The sequence below is a fragment of the Ambystoma mexicanum genome, chromosome 7q (genome assembly GCF_040938575.1).
Source record: "Ambystoma mexicanum isolate Mex_15411 chromosome 7q, UKY_AmexF1_1, whole genome shotgun sequence".
In the NCBI taxonomy this organism is placed as follows: Eukaryota; Metazoa; Chordata; class Amphibia; order Caudata; family Ambystomatidae; genus Ambystoma; species Ambystoma mexicanum.
This window is the reverse complement of record NC_090941.1, coordinates 754,121,052-754,133,336: the sequence shown is the minus strand read 5'-3', so window position 1 is coordinate 754,133,336 and position 12,285 is coordinate 754,121,052. Positions and strand designations below refer to the sequence as shown.

The window sequence follows — 12,285 nt, the reverse complement described above, 5'->3', positions numbered from 1 at the left end:
TGGGAAAGGGGACAGATTCATGTACTGCTGAGGTTTCTTAAATTTATATAGCAGGTGGGATCCCGACTGGTACTTTTTCAGAGTGTTCAAGTGAGCATAGTTTTCCAGCCAGTCCCACAATTCAATGCGTCTAGCAAGTGCATGTTTCATTTTTAAAATGTCATGCCCCTTCCTCTGTGTCCAGCATTTCTTTAAAAAATCTTTAAAAAAGACCTCCATGCTTTTTTTTGTTCTTCTTTTTTTTTCGCTTCTTTAAGTGTTTCCTGGTGTGGTGTAGGGCAAGTAGCAATCTATTGTTGGGATCATTGCTCGTAGTAATGTACATTTCTGCTCGTTTTTTCAGCACAATTGCTTTAAATGATATCAATCCTAGCTCTAACCTAATTATTGCCATCGGTATACAGTCTGGGAGTCCCAGTATTTTCCTCCAATATTTACCCTCTATGATCTGCAACCATTTTAGATCTATAGATAGTGTTTCCAGGCCATAGGTTATCATTGGAGCTAAATACCCTTTCTTGTGTGAACTACTGTTCCCAGGATTAGTAAAGTGAAATTGACTTTACTTAACTTTTTCTCTTTGTAGGTCCAGCACACACCATCTTATATGGAGTGCTCGGGGGTTACTTAGTAGCCCCTTATCCTACCTACTCATGTAACATTTTTTATGTTACACTCACTAATTTAAATTGCTGGTGGCAGTGGTTAATTTTCCTACCATTGTGCTTTTTTACCACAGGCTGAACACTCAGCTGCAGTAAAGCCATGTTGTCAAAATGGCCCTTGTTTTCTTTATTTGCCATTTTCCAGTTGTGAGGTCTTCCTTGGGATTTACTTTGCACGTCAAACCAGGTTTGAGCCCTTTGTTAGTTTTGCCTTTGGCAGGTTTCAGTACTGAAACTCTCCTCTGGCTCCAGTGTCTGGAAGGGCAGGAAGTGAGGGAAGTTCCCGAAACTCTCATGTCCTTTGTCATTAGGAATGCCTGAATGTACCCAGTCCTGATTGGCTGGCTGCCCTTTCAGGACAGCCACCCTGTTGTTTGAGTGACAGCTAGCCTGTGCATGAATGGGAAAAACCTGCTTTAAAGGCGAGGGTTTTGGGGACTGAAGTTGTAAGCGATCCCTGGGAAGAACAACCCGACGAAGAAACTGTGAATGAAGCTTGTTGTGGCCTTCTGGACCTTTGAATTGCCCGGTGAAGCCCTGCTGCAGTGCCGAAACTTCTTTTTCTGATCGACAAGAGAAGCTCCGGAAGGGACCATCTTCCCCGACTGGCTGTATTTCTTTGCTGCTGCAGGAATGAGTGCCAGGGGTCAAGAAATCTGTAGTCTAGTACAACGTCTTTTATCCGGCCAGAAGCTTCAGGAGTCTCCCCCAGACCTTCCAGAAGCAGGACGACCAGAGCTAGTGTCCCCTCACCAGAGTGCAGAACTCAAGGCGTGAAGGAAGCCCAACCGGTATCCAAGATCTGCAGTGCTGCTGTTTATCGAGCGCTGAAACCATGAAGTGCTGCAGATCTGAAAAGAGCCCGTAGCTGCTGCCGACCTCAGAATTGCTGCCGCAGGAGTCCTCCAGACGTCCTCCCTCTTGTCCCCATGACTGGGGCCCAGGAACCCAGGATCTGCATTGCTGCAATCAGACAGAAGCCAGCTGGACCACTCTTCTTCTAATCAAAGATACTGTTCGGACTAGGGGTACTTACCTCAGTGTCTCTAGCTTTGCTCTTCCCAGTTAGACTTGCAGTAGCTACTTTGCTAGAGCTGATTTTAGCTCTACCCTTCACAAGTGTAACAGCTTGTGACCCTACAGTGATTTGTCTTCAACAAACCTAACTGTTATCTAAGAAGTGCCTTGGCTTTATAGACTGTGCTCCAATTGACTTTGCCTGTCCTGGCTCCCTGCAGACTCTAGTCCATTTGACTTTGAAACTTACTGTCCCTCATAGGTGATAACTGGGTTTAACTATTATTCCTGGGAAAGGTCTTTTTTATCTAGACTTCATTGGAAGATTTAAGTGCTTGCATGCTTTGAGAACCTGTTTAACGTTTTTCCTCACCTTAACCATTCCTTTCTACTGACCGCAAAATCTAAAAAGTGTACTAATGATACATAAATGCCATTACTGTCCTAGTTAGTGAATTCACCGCAGGGTGTAGGAAGTGTGTAAGAAGCATCTTTTAAGAGAAAACTATTTTTAAAGTAGATTTGATTGTTACATATATTGCCTTTTTTTTTTTTAAAGAATTCTTATTTAAAAACATCTGTTAAATAATTATAACAAAAACCTTGACTGTACAAGTTACTTGGCTACTTGTATTTGTGGATTTCATTGCTACAGCTCACATTTACCCCTCTTGAGATAACCCTGGCTGCTCAGTCACACTACCAACTTGTGTAGTACAGGCCTATACCAAAAGGTGGGTTACCTAATACCAAGAGGACATCTGTAGTGTAATCTCCCACAGGGTTACTACATCAATTCTTGCCTAACACACAGCTTTTGGGCCTTGTTATGGGTTTTCCGGATCCCGTGCCATTGTCCTCCCTGTGATGAATCGGTAATGATTCCCCCAGAAAACCTGGCCGTGGACTCTTCTCTTTTGGCCAGGGAAAGGCAGACGCTTTCTGATCCCGACCCTTTGGGTGGTGTTCTGTGGGAGGATCACTTGAGGGGGGGAGGGGGTAGAAGGTCAGGAGGAGTGGGAAACCCCCTTGTGAAACTTTCCATAAAGCCAATGGCTTATTGTAAAACAGAAATGAGAGAACCTAATTTTTGTTAGGAACCTACAAGTCCCAAAAACCCTTTAGTACTGGGACAGCGAAGAGGCAGAGTGGTCAGTTCATTAGAGAAGATGACCCACACATGAGGGAGTCCGAGGGGCTTAAAAGGCTCCCTGAGGTGCAGGCCATAGAGTCGGCGTTGTTGATGGAGATTATATAAGTCAACAGCAGAAGCGGCATGGCCCGTTCTTGCAGCCCAGGCAGAAGCTGGAGGAGCAAGAAGACCCTGGGACCTTTGTAGGGCAGATATCAACTGCTGGTCCTGAGAGGGTCTGTGCCCCCAGACATATAAGTGCAGAGGTCATGCAGCGCAAGACTTGTCTGTGACCTGATCTGCGGAGGCGATGCAGCAGGAAGCATGCAGGAGGCTGTCTCCGGCGGCTGACATGCACCTGAATGCCTCGAGGCTATCTCCGGTGGCAGGCATGCACCAGAGAGCCTCTGGAGCAGGTGATGCTCCATTTTGAAATGGGCTAGACGAAGGCAGGCTAACCAAAGTGGTTTGCTGGTTCGAGTGTAGCCACAAGAGCTGAAGTCTTGTATCAGCGAGAGGAACAGAGGCACATGTCTGATCTCGTGAGTCGACCGCTTGTTAGTGAACCCACAGCGCTCTGTCCCTACTTGTGTAGTGAAAGCAGGCATCTGGCGAGTGAACAGCACTCGGGTAGAAGCAGACTCGGTACCCCTGGTAAATAACTGGTTCTTCTCCATCATTGGATCTTTCATGGATTGACATGCTTTGAATAGAGTGCAAAGCAGTTTTCATTGATGTGTTGGAGGTGGTAAGGGAGAAAGGAATACCTTATTGAAACAAGTGTCGTAGGATGGCTCTTCTGACCCTTGCCTCTGCTTCCCCTCACACCTCCATACAGTAGTGCTTCACAAAGGTGCCCGGTACTGCCCGGATTGCTGCATGGCAAATGTCTGACGGGGGGAATCCCTGTACACAACACCGATGATGAACCCACTGCTCTGGTAGAATGTGCACAAATGGGCCCTTTCATGGGCTTGTTGGCTTGTTGTTTCGCTGTTGTAACTGTTGTGACCCATGTTGCGATTCTTTGCTTGGAAATGGGTCCACCCCTGTTAGGGGCTCCAAAGGCTACAAACAGCTGTGACATTTGCCAAAAATCTTTAGTCCTGTCTATATGGAACTTGAATACTCTTCGAAGATCTAGAGAATGTAGTGACTATTCTGCTGGCATAGTGGGCCTTGCGAATAACACTGGTAGTGTTAGTTCTGCTTGTAGGTGGAATTCTGAATGGTACTTTAAGGAGGAAGGTAGGATTTGGTTTCAGGATGACTTTGTCTCAAAGCGTAGGTACAGTGGCTTGACAGAGAAAGCATGTATCTCAGATACTCGTCTGAATGTTGTGACCGCTACCAGGAAAGCTATCTTTCATGACGCATATTTTAAGTCCGTAGTAGCCATTGGTTTGAAAGGTGATTTCATTAGTGCTTCCAAGACAGTATTCAGGCTCCACTGCAGAGGTTCTTTCTTTTGTGTTGGATAAGTGCGGAAACGACGGTGCATGAAATGTTTCACAATGCAAGTTCCGGACAGCGGCAGTCTTTTCTCGAAATTGCTGCAAAGTTCACTTTAATGGATGCGTGTGATAATCCATCTTTAAAGTTGATGCTGTGTTTTTGGAACCCCTGCGACCAGGACAAATGTTCAGAGTGTTTTCTCGCCTGAAACGGGGTGTTCCATTGAGAATACCGAGGTGTCATTGAATACCTGCTACTCCTAAGTATATACCACGCCTGGTATCGGATATGCAAGCTACTGCAGCCTCCTTTCCCACTGGTTTGTGCAGTGCTCCCCTGCTTCCTTGTTAGAATAGAGCTATTGTGGTAGGTCAAACGGAGGAGGTGGACACAGAGGCATATATCCACACTGCTTCAACAAGTAAAGTGAATAAAAACCTATTCTAGTCCCTACTTCTAAGACAGGTTCCCTATGCTATATGATAATAAAAGGGTGCTTGTCATGATGTCTCTCAAAGTATAGTCCGTCCTCTGTCCTAAACTTAAGCTAACTTATCACTTGTCTGCTCTATGAAAAAGAATCTAGAAAAAGGATCCTATGGTATGTTCGGGAAGACTGCTGTGTCTCACAAACCAAAGAATGTTTTCAAAAGAGAAATCTCTCAAACTTTCTGTTGTGTTTAAAAACAATGTCCTCATCCAACCATTGGATTTGATCCCTTCTCCCAGAATATGGAGATTTACACCAGGAGTCTTGGTTACTCCCAAGTCCAAGAAGGTTTGTTCCTGGGCCCTCTTGCGCGCTCACGCCTGACGACCTTGGATAGATGCCAGGATTCCTCCATCTGATTCTCTGTTGCTTTACCTTTCAGTGGTCTGATACTTTTCTTAACCCGGGTGGACTCTGGGCAGCTCTGGTTCAGTTGGTTGGTTGGTCGGTTTAATTCACCCTGTCCTGGAGTATATAGCCCCTCGTGGGCTACAGGCTTCTCTGGCCCCTTTGCCTGTTCGGTTTAGTTCATTCCGTCCTGGGTTATGCTCTCTGTGGCCTCTTGCGGGCTATGGGCTTCTTTGGCCGTTTTGGTGTTGGCACTCCGAGTGGTCTCGTCCTGCTTTGGCATCTCTTTCAGGACACGGTACCCCTCAACTGCAGTGGTGGTGGCGGCTCTTCCTACCTCAGCTTCCCCCTTTCGAGCTTGAGGTTCCACCTTTGTCGACACTACAGCTTCTCTGAGCTGTCCTCGGGGTTCCCCCACCAGTGTTTGCTTCATACTTTGCCTCTACTCTACCCGGCTTCACAAGCCTGCGTTCCTCCCTCTATGGCAGATGCGGTCTCCATTTCTTTTATGTTCAGCAGTCTTTAAGTTCTTCCCTGGACAGGAAGAAGAAACTTGATCAGTGCTGGATTCCGCGAGAAGGTGATGACAAATGCAGATCAGTAACAGAGCCTTCCACATCAGTAACGGAGCCTTCCACATTAAAGGGACACTGCACATTATTGCCTGGTTCACTTCCCATGTAACAAACATTTCCGATATATGGGTGGGGGGGGGGGAGTGTGTTATTCTTCTTTGGGCATTCCTTGTCCCCAGAGGGTGTGAGGGGGAGTGGACTAACCCATAGTGGGATCCCGATTGTCCTATTCCCTAGCAAGAGTGGCATCCCCGGGAGAAGGGACAAATTCTTTGGATTCATAACACTATCATATACAAATGCATCATATATATTATATATTATGTTATTGGTATTTATACTGCACACTGCTGCCATTTGTCTGGTCTCCAGGCACTCAATGCATAAATAGAGAGGACAGTTGACATTTCCGTTGTGTGTAGATTAGCTTTCTGATCCATGGATGGCATTGAGATGAAACTGGGTAGAGAAACTGCCTGGGACCTGTGGAAGGGTGATGTAACTTTGGATACAAATTAGAGATCAAAGAAAATGTACTCCCCCACCCCCTTTGATACCACGAAGAAGTGATTTTGATAAGAAACAATACCTTCTCCAGCATTGGATCATTCATGGATTCACATGCTCTGAATATTTCCCAGCCTGAATACGAGAAATATTCACAGCATGTGAATCCATGAAAGATGCCAACGCTGGAGAAATTGAGTTACGGGTAAGAAACTACTCCCTTAGTGAGTAGAGTCATAAGGGCCACAGTATCCAGAGGTTCAAAGGGGGTTTCTTAGGGTGCCTTCAGACCCAAGACCTGGTCTGAAAGGGGTAGAAACGTTTTGGGATGTGGCCTACTACTGTGAAAGCTGTGGAAGAGCCTAGAAGCTAGGTGTCAAAACCTCCAATCTACCCCAGGGTTCACAAAATACCCTAATCTTATCCCACTGCAATCTTAAGTGTGGAGGAAGAAAAAAAAAAAGAACCACCCAAGTCCCCTTGGCAGATTGATAGTCCGAATGTTTAAAGGAGCACCATTTGCAGAATGTGTTCCAGTGTTTCTAAGTAGTTGGGAGTTGATCCTTCCTAGAATTTTGCATGGAGCCTGGTAAAAAAAGAAACGTATGCCCCCCACAAAGACAAATACCCAGACTGTCGGATAAAGTTTGAGAAGGTGCCTCTGTCAGAGGTTCCCCCTCCCAATTCTGGATTGGAACTATGTGGAGAGAGTGGGGGGTTTGCAGTAGGACAGGAAATCACTTACTGCAAAATGGAGTGCCCTGTCCTCTTTTCTAGGAACCTGGGAATGAAGGGGGTAGTGTAAATGCATATAGACGGCAAGAACGTCCCTGTTTAGAGCGTGAATCCCAACCCCACACACCCTCCTCACTGTTCCAGGTGCAAAGGTCTTGGAGCATCGCATTATCCAGGGAGTCAAACTGCCAACTAAGGAGAACATCGAACGATGTGCAAGTTCTGAATTGCCTCCTGTGTTAGAACCAATTGTAGCATGCTTGGTGAGATCCTGCTGAATGCATCCGCTTCTCTGTTGAGAATACCCATAGGATGAGAGGAAGTAAGCGAGATGAAGTGGTTCTGTGCCTAGGAATGAATCTTGGTTGCTGCAGCTGCCAGATGTTTCAATAGAATTCCACCATGCTTGTTGGCCTGTGCTTTGGCAGTTATTTTGTCGATTCTTATGACAATTTTCCCCCAGGATATGGAAATTAAACTGTAACCATGCTTGCTGAATTGCCCTCTGCTCTGTCCAACCCAGTGGAGGGATTTGCCTCTATGAAAAGTCCACTGTCCCTGGATAGACAGATTGCCCAGTTGGATTGCATCCACTGCGTTCTTTGGTGTGGGGGGAAGAGAGTGGAAACCTTGAATCTAGGTGTGACTGGGGTGGACTGCAGCGCAGAGCTCTTTTTAGGGATGCAATAGTCAAAATAACTGCCTCAAAGCTCTTGCTTCAGGGGGCCAGTTTGCTAGCTGATGAAGCACCAGCGGATGTTGGTGTATCCTTGCCCATGGGATTTATAAACTAGTTGATGCAAGGGGTCTCTGAAACTTCTTGTGCAGGCTTTTGTCTTCTGAGAGGATAGGAGAGGGAGGATATTGTAGTGAATCCAATGGTGTCATTGCTTCTTTCCCGGTGGTGACCTCTCCCCATGTGGCCAGGGGACGGCACCCACTACCTAATCCTGACCTTGGGGGCGGCTATATGAGGGAGGATCACATGGGGGGAGGTAGCCCTCTGTAAGGTTTCATGACATTGCATGAGACATGGCATCACCCTGTTTCTTATGAGGATACCCCCGCCATTCCCCATGCCTTAATGGCATATTGTCATACCTCCCCTCACCCACCAAGGAAAGGTTCTGGAAACACTTTCACAGGATCTTCATATGAGTCTTTGAAGTCTGACTTGGACTAAAAACATGTTTTCTGCGGACTGCAGACGGGAGTATGTTGCGAGAACACCAGAAGCGAACGGAAGACTTCTGGGCATTTGCAGGTACCGGAAAGCCACTTTAACGTCACCAAAGCCCAGAAAGGCATGGAACAGAGACAGAAGCGGAGAAGCAAAGGCGACAGAGTGGAATGCTGAAAGACTACAACCGGCTTGCTGCTGGGCGGTTACCCTATGCCAACCAGAGTCCGCACGAGGGAAGAGGGGACCCCGAGGCGTATTGACAATGCTGGCAAAACCGAATTAATGTGAATGAAGCAAATGAGAGAGAACGAACAAGTGAATCTTTCTTAAAAAGGCAGAACAAAATAAAGTACACCTGTAAGAGAAGTCCTGGGAGGAAAGTATACCGGGCAGATTTCAGTCATAAGAAGATCTGAGAAATAAATCACAGGTGGGAGAATGTACCAGTCCGGCGAAAGCTGCAAGAGAAAAGTATATATGACCCTGGTAGGGGAGTATACCAGGCAGACTCAAGCCACATGAGAAGCCGTGGGAGGAGAGTAGTGCAGGCAGATGCAAGTTGTAAGCATGTTCATGTAGGAAAGCACCACAGGCATTGTCAAAGTGAACAGTGTGCAAGATATAGTTCCCAAGGGAGTCCTAATAAGGATATATCCGGAATAGCAAAAGACTGGAAACCTATTAAACGGGAGAGAAAACCTTTTGGCAGAGTACACCAGGTATCCTAAAAAGATAGACTAACAGCAATTGTTTTTATACCAGTTGTGTTTTTGATCAAGAAACTCCTGGAACTAATATTCTTAAATATAAAACAGAGTGAAGGGAAATCCAGCAGAAGGGGACCATCCTCTGGAACAAGGAACTTTTGTGTTGGAGTTAGCATTTCCTTTTTGAACATTAGTACGCTACTAAAAGCCATAGACCTTTTCCTTTTGAAGCTGTTTTTTTTTTTATTTTAGAATGCGAGGGTCAGAATAGTACTTGGACACAAAACGTTTTGCTTTTGACTTTCTCACATTGACAGACCCTGCGTTTTGTTTGAAGGAGTTAAATGCCTTTTGGAGCAGGGACAGAGAGGCATTTCCCAACCCCCTCTTCTTTTGTTAACAAATGTTTATGGGCCAAAACCTAAGTCCGTGTCTCATTCCTGGTTCCTCCCCCCCACCCCCTAATCTGGTGGAAGATGCACCTGACGGTGCTGATTCTTCAACCATGCAAATATGAACCTTGACATGGAACCAGGTCGGATTTCTATGTTGCTAAGGAAATTGACTGTCTTTGGTATTTGCATGATTTGTACACCTGCCACAGAGCCTGTGGGAAAGGACAGTGAATGAGCATGTCCTCAAGATAAAAGTTAATTGGAATTCCTTCCCTCTCTAATACGTAATGACAGGGTCTTGGAAATGTGTACATCATCTCGGTGCAGATTTATTTCTTAAGGGAAGCACCACAAACTAAAAATGTTGTGTACTTACTGCAAATTGCAGGAACCTGTGATAGAACAGGTGAACAGAGTTATGTTGGTAGACATAATGGAACTCAATAGAACCAGGCAATCCCCTTGTGAAATGAAAGGAAGGATTGCCTGGAGAGTTTTCTTTTCGAAATGCATGGTTTTGAGGAATTGGTTGATGTGCTTTAAATCAACTATTTGACAATGGACTTATTGACTTATTTTGGCACCAACAATATGATGGAAGAAACCCCTGAATCGTATACTCTTTCAGCACTGCCTGTTAATAGCTTTCTTATCAAGCTGTCCGAAAAGGTTTGTCCTGAGAGCAGTCAGTTTAAACTAAATTCTGGGCCATGGTGTACAGAAGGGCCAGATTTTGTCGGTATGGACAGAAATTCCATGGTGTAACCCATCATGATGCAATCCAGCACCTATTGGTGTCCTGCCTCCTTTTTGCAGATAAGTAGGAAATATTATAATTACCCCTTCACTGAAAGAACTGAGAGGGTCGTTCCTCTGGAAATCGCTGGAAAAGTGGGCCTGGGTTTGTTCTGGAACCCATCTGTAGTTTTTGTTCGGATGCGCCCTGGAGAGAAACTCTGGTGTTCCACACAAATCATTTCAGCAGTGTGAATTTATTTACTTTACTTTTGACTTTATTTGTTTTGCGCAGCCATGGACCCTTGGGCGTTAGGGCGTGGACAGACAGGAACATTAAACAGATTGGCGGGCACCTTACTAAGCTTTGCACGGCTCCCAGACATTATTCATGAAAATAACCAGGTCTTCAAATCTTTCTTAAAAACCACTAAAGAGGTCTGGCCTCGCAATGCTGATGGTAGCAAATGCCAAGACTTGGGAGCAGCAATAAAAAAGGCTCCGTTCTCTACCTTCTTCGTTCTACATTTGGGGAGAAACAAGTAATTCTGATTACTAGACCGAAGAGTCCTGCCATTGACCTGATAAGGTCTTGCAAATAAGAGGGCATAGAAGAGTCCCATTTGGGGATTTGACTGGTTTGGGGGTTGAGAAAATGGGTTTTACCTCTGTGTGTCCGTTAAAGACCTCTTTGTGTCTGTGTATTCATCAATGTGTTCCCCAAAGATCAGAATTTCTGGAATGGGAGATTGAGCATGTTTGTCTTTTGCACATAGCCCTTCTAAAATTCACTTGGATGCAAAACCTCCTACCCTAAATGGCTGTTCCAGATATCAAGGTTTATGGTCGTACCGTAGCTGATGGAATGTCAGCTAGAGCTTGGTGGTTATAATAGGGAGGTTTTCATAGTTCTGCCAGGTCACTCTTTTCTCTCAGCAGGGATTGAGAGACATAGACCTAAGATAACTGTCCCCAATGGCAAGTTCGACCTGCATAATATTTCTTTAGTTTGGCATCTGTCTTATTATCGGTTTATTTCTTGTGGAAAAGATCTTCTGCAGCCACAGAGGATTTTACAGGAAAGAGTCTGGCATAGGGGGTTTGCTTTATATGTTTTATCCATGAAGTGTTGCCCATTGATTTAGTTCTGAGTTCTCCCACAGCCTGTTGATAACCTCTTCAATTTGATCAATCGGGGGAAGGGTCTGTGGCACTGCGGCCCGAAATTGCCTATATACACCTGACCCGGATTAGGCAGAGGTAGCAGAAAGTATAGGTTTGTGTCTCACACTATCCAGGGCACCTTAATTCTTACTAAATTGACCCATGTCCTCAGGAGGCTTCATTTCTGGCTTTGGTTTGGGATCATCATTATTATCCTCTAGTTTTCGCCAGAGGGTTTGCTTAGGAGCTTTTTGCACTTTGGGAGGTATATCTGGAGATGGGAAAAAAAAGGGCTTGGAATTTGTTTTTGAATTATATACCACAGAATGCGGGTGGAGAGCCTTCTGCACTGACCCTCCCCATCCCACCTCCACCAATATTGTCTGACCCCCACGCCACTATATACCTTTTGGTGGGAAAATTAGCAAAATAAATTCAAGCAGTTTTCTGTCTAGCAATAGAGCCACTCCTGTTTGTGCTGAGCTGTGCAGTTCCGGCTAAAATGGATGCCAGCCATAATAGATCTGCAGCAAAACAAGGATCCATCTCGAGAGAGAAACCGGTTGTGCAGCTATCAGTTAAGGAATTTCAGCAGAGGGAGTAGGGAACAATTATTTATTTTTAGGTTTGGCTATAAGGTGGCGCTAAAGATGGGATGTTGGGAGGGGGCACACTGCTTGTGGGTTTTTAGTCATTTACCCCAACCCCCTCTCCCCCCCATTGACTGCCCATGGTCCTGATAGCCCCCCATGGATTTGTATTCTTTGAAACTGAGAAATTTGCATTGTCATTGAGGCACGCTTTGTTGTATAGAATGCATGTTTTTTCCTTCCTTTCAGCCAACCAACACAGATTGTTTCAAGGGTTTTATTTATAATATAAAGCAGGTTTTCAGGACACCTCAGGGAAGGCCAGACTAAGGGGTTCCCTAATATTTCCCTTGTCCTTCCTGAGGCTCCCACCACCTAACCCAGGCATCCTGATTTCCCCTCTAGTCCCTCAAGCTGTTGTAATTCCAAAACTGGATAACCCATACTGTCTTCACTGACTATTTCCAAGGGTAGTCTTAGAGGCTGTGGCCTTTTTGAGCGGTCTCCCTCTGGGACGTTCTAGGGGTTTATGGGCTTGAACAGCCCTTCGTATTTGGTTCCCACCATACGCCATTTCCACTCTCTCC

The 12,285-nt window shown here is 45.5% G+C and overlaps 1 protein-coding gene across 1 annotated transcript in view; it reads left to right on the top strand.

Annotated features, from left to right (window-relative positions):
* CUL5 (cullin 5) overlaps positions 1 to 12,285 on the top strand; it is a 1,916,374-nt gene that overhangs the window by 139,460 nt on the left and 1,764,629 nt on the right. The gene's annotated exons all lie outside the window — the stretch shown is intronic.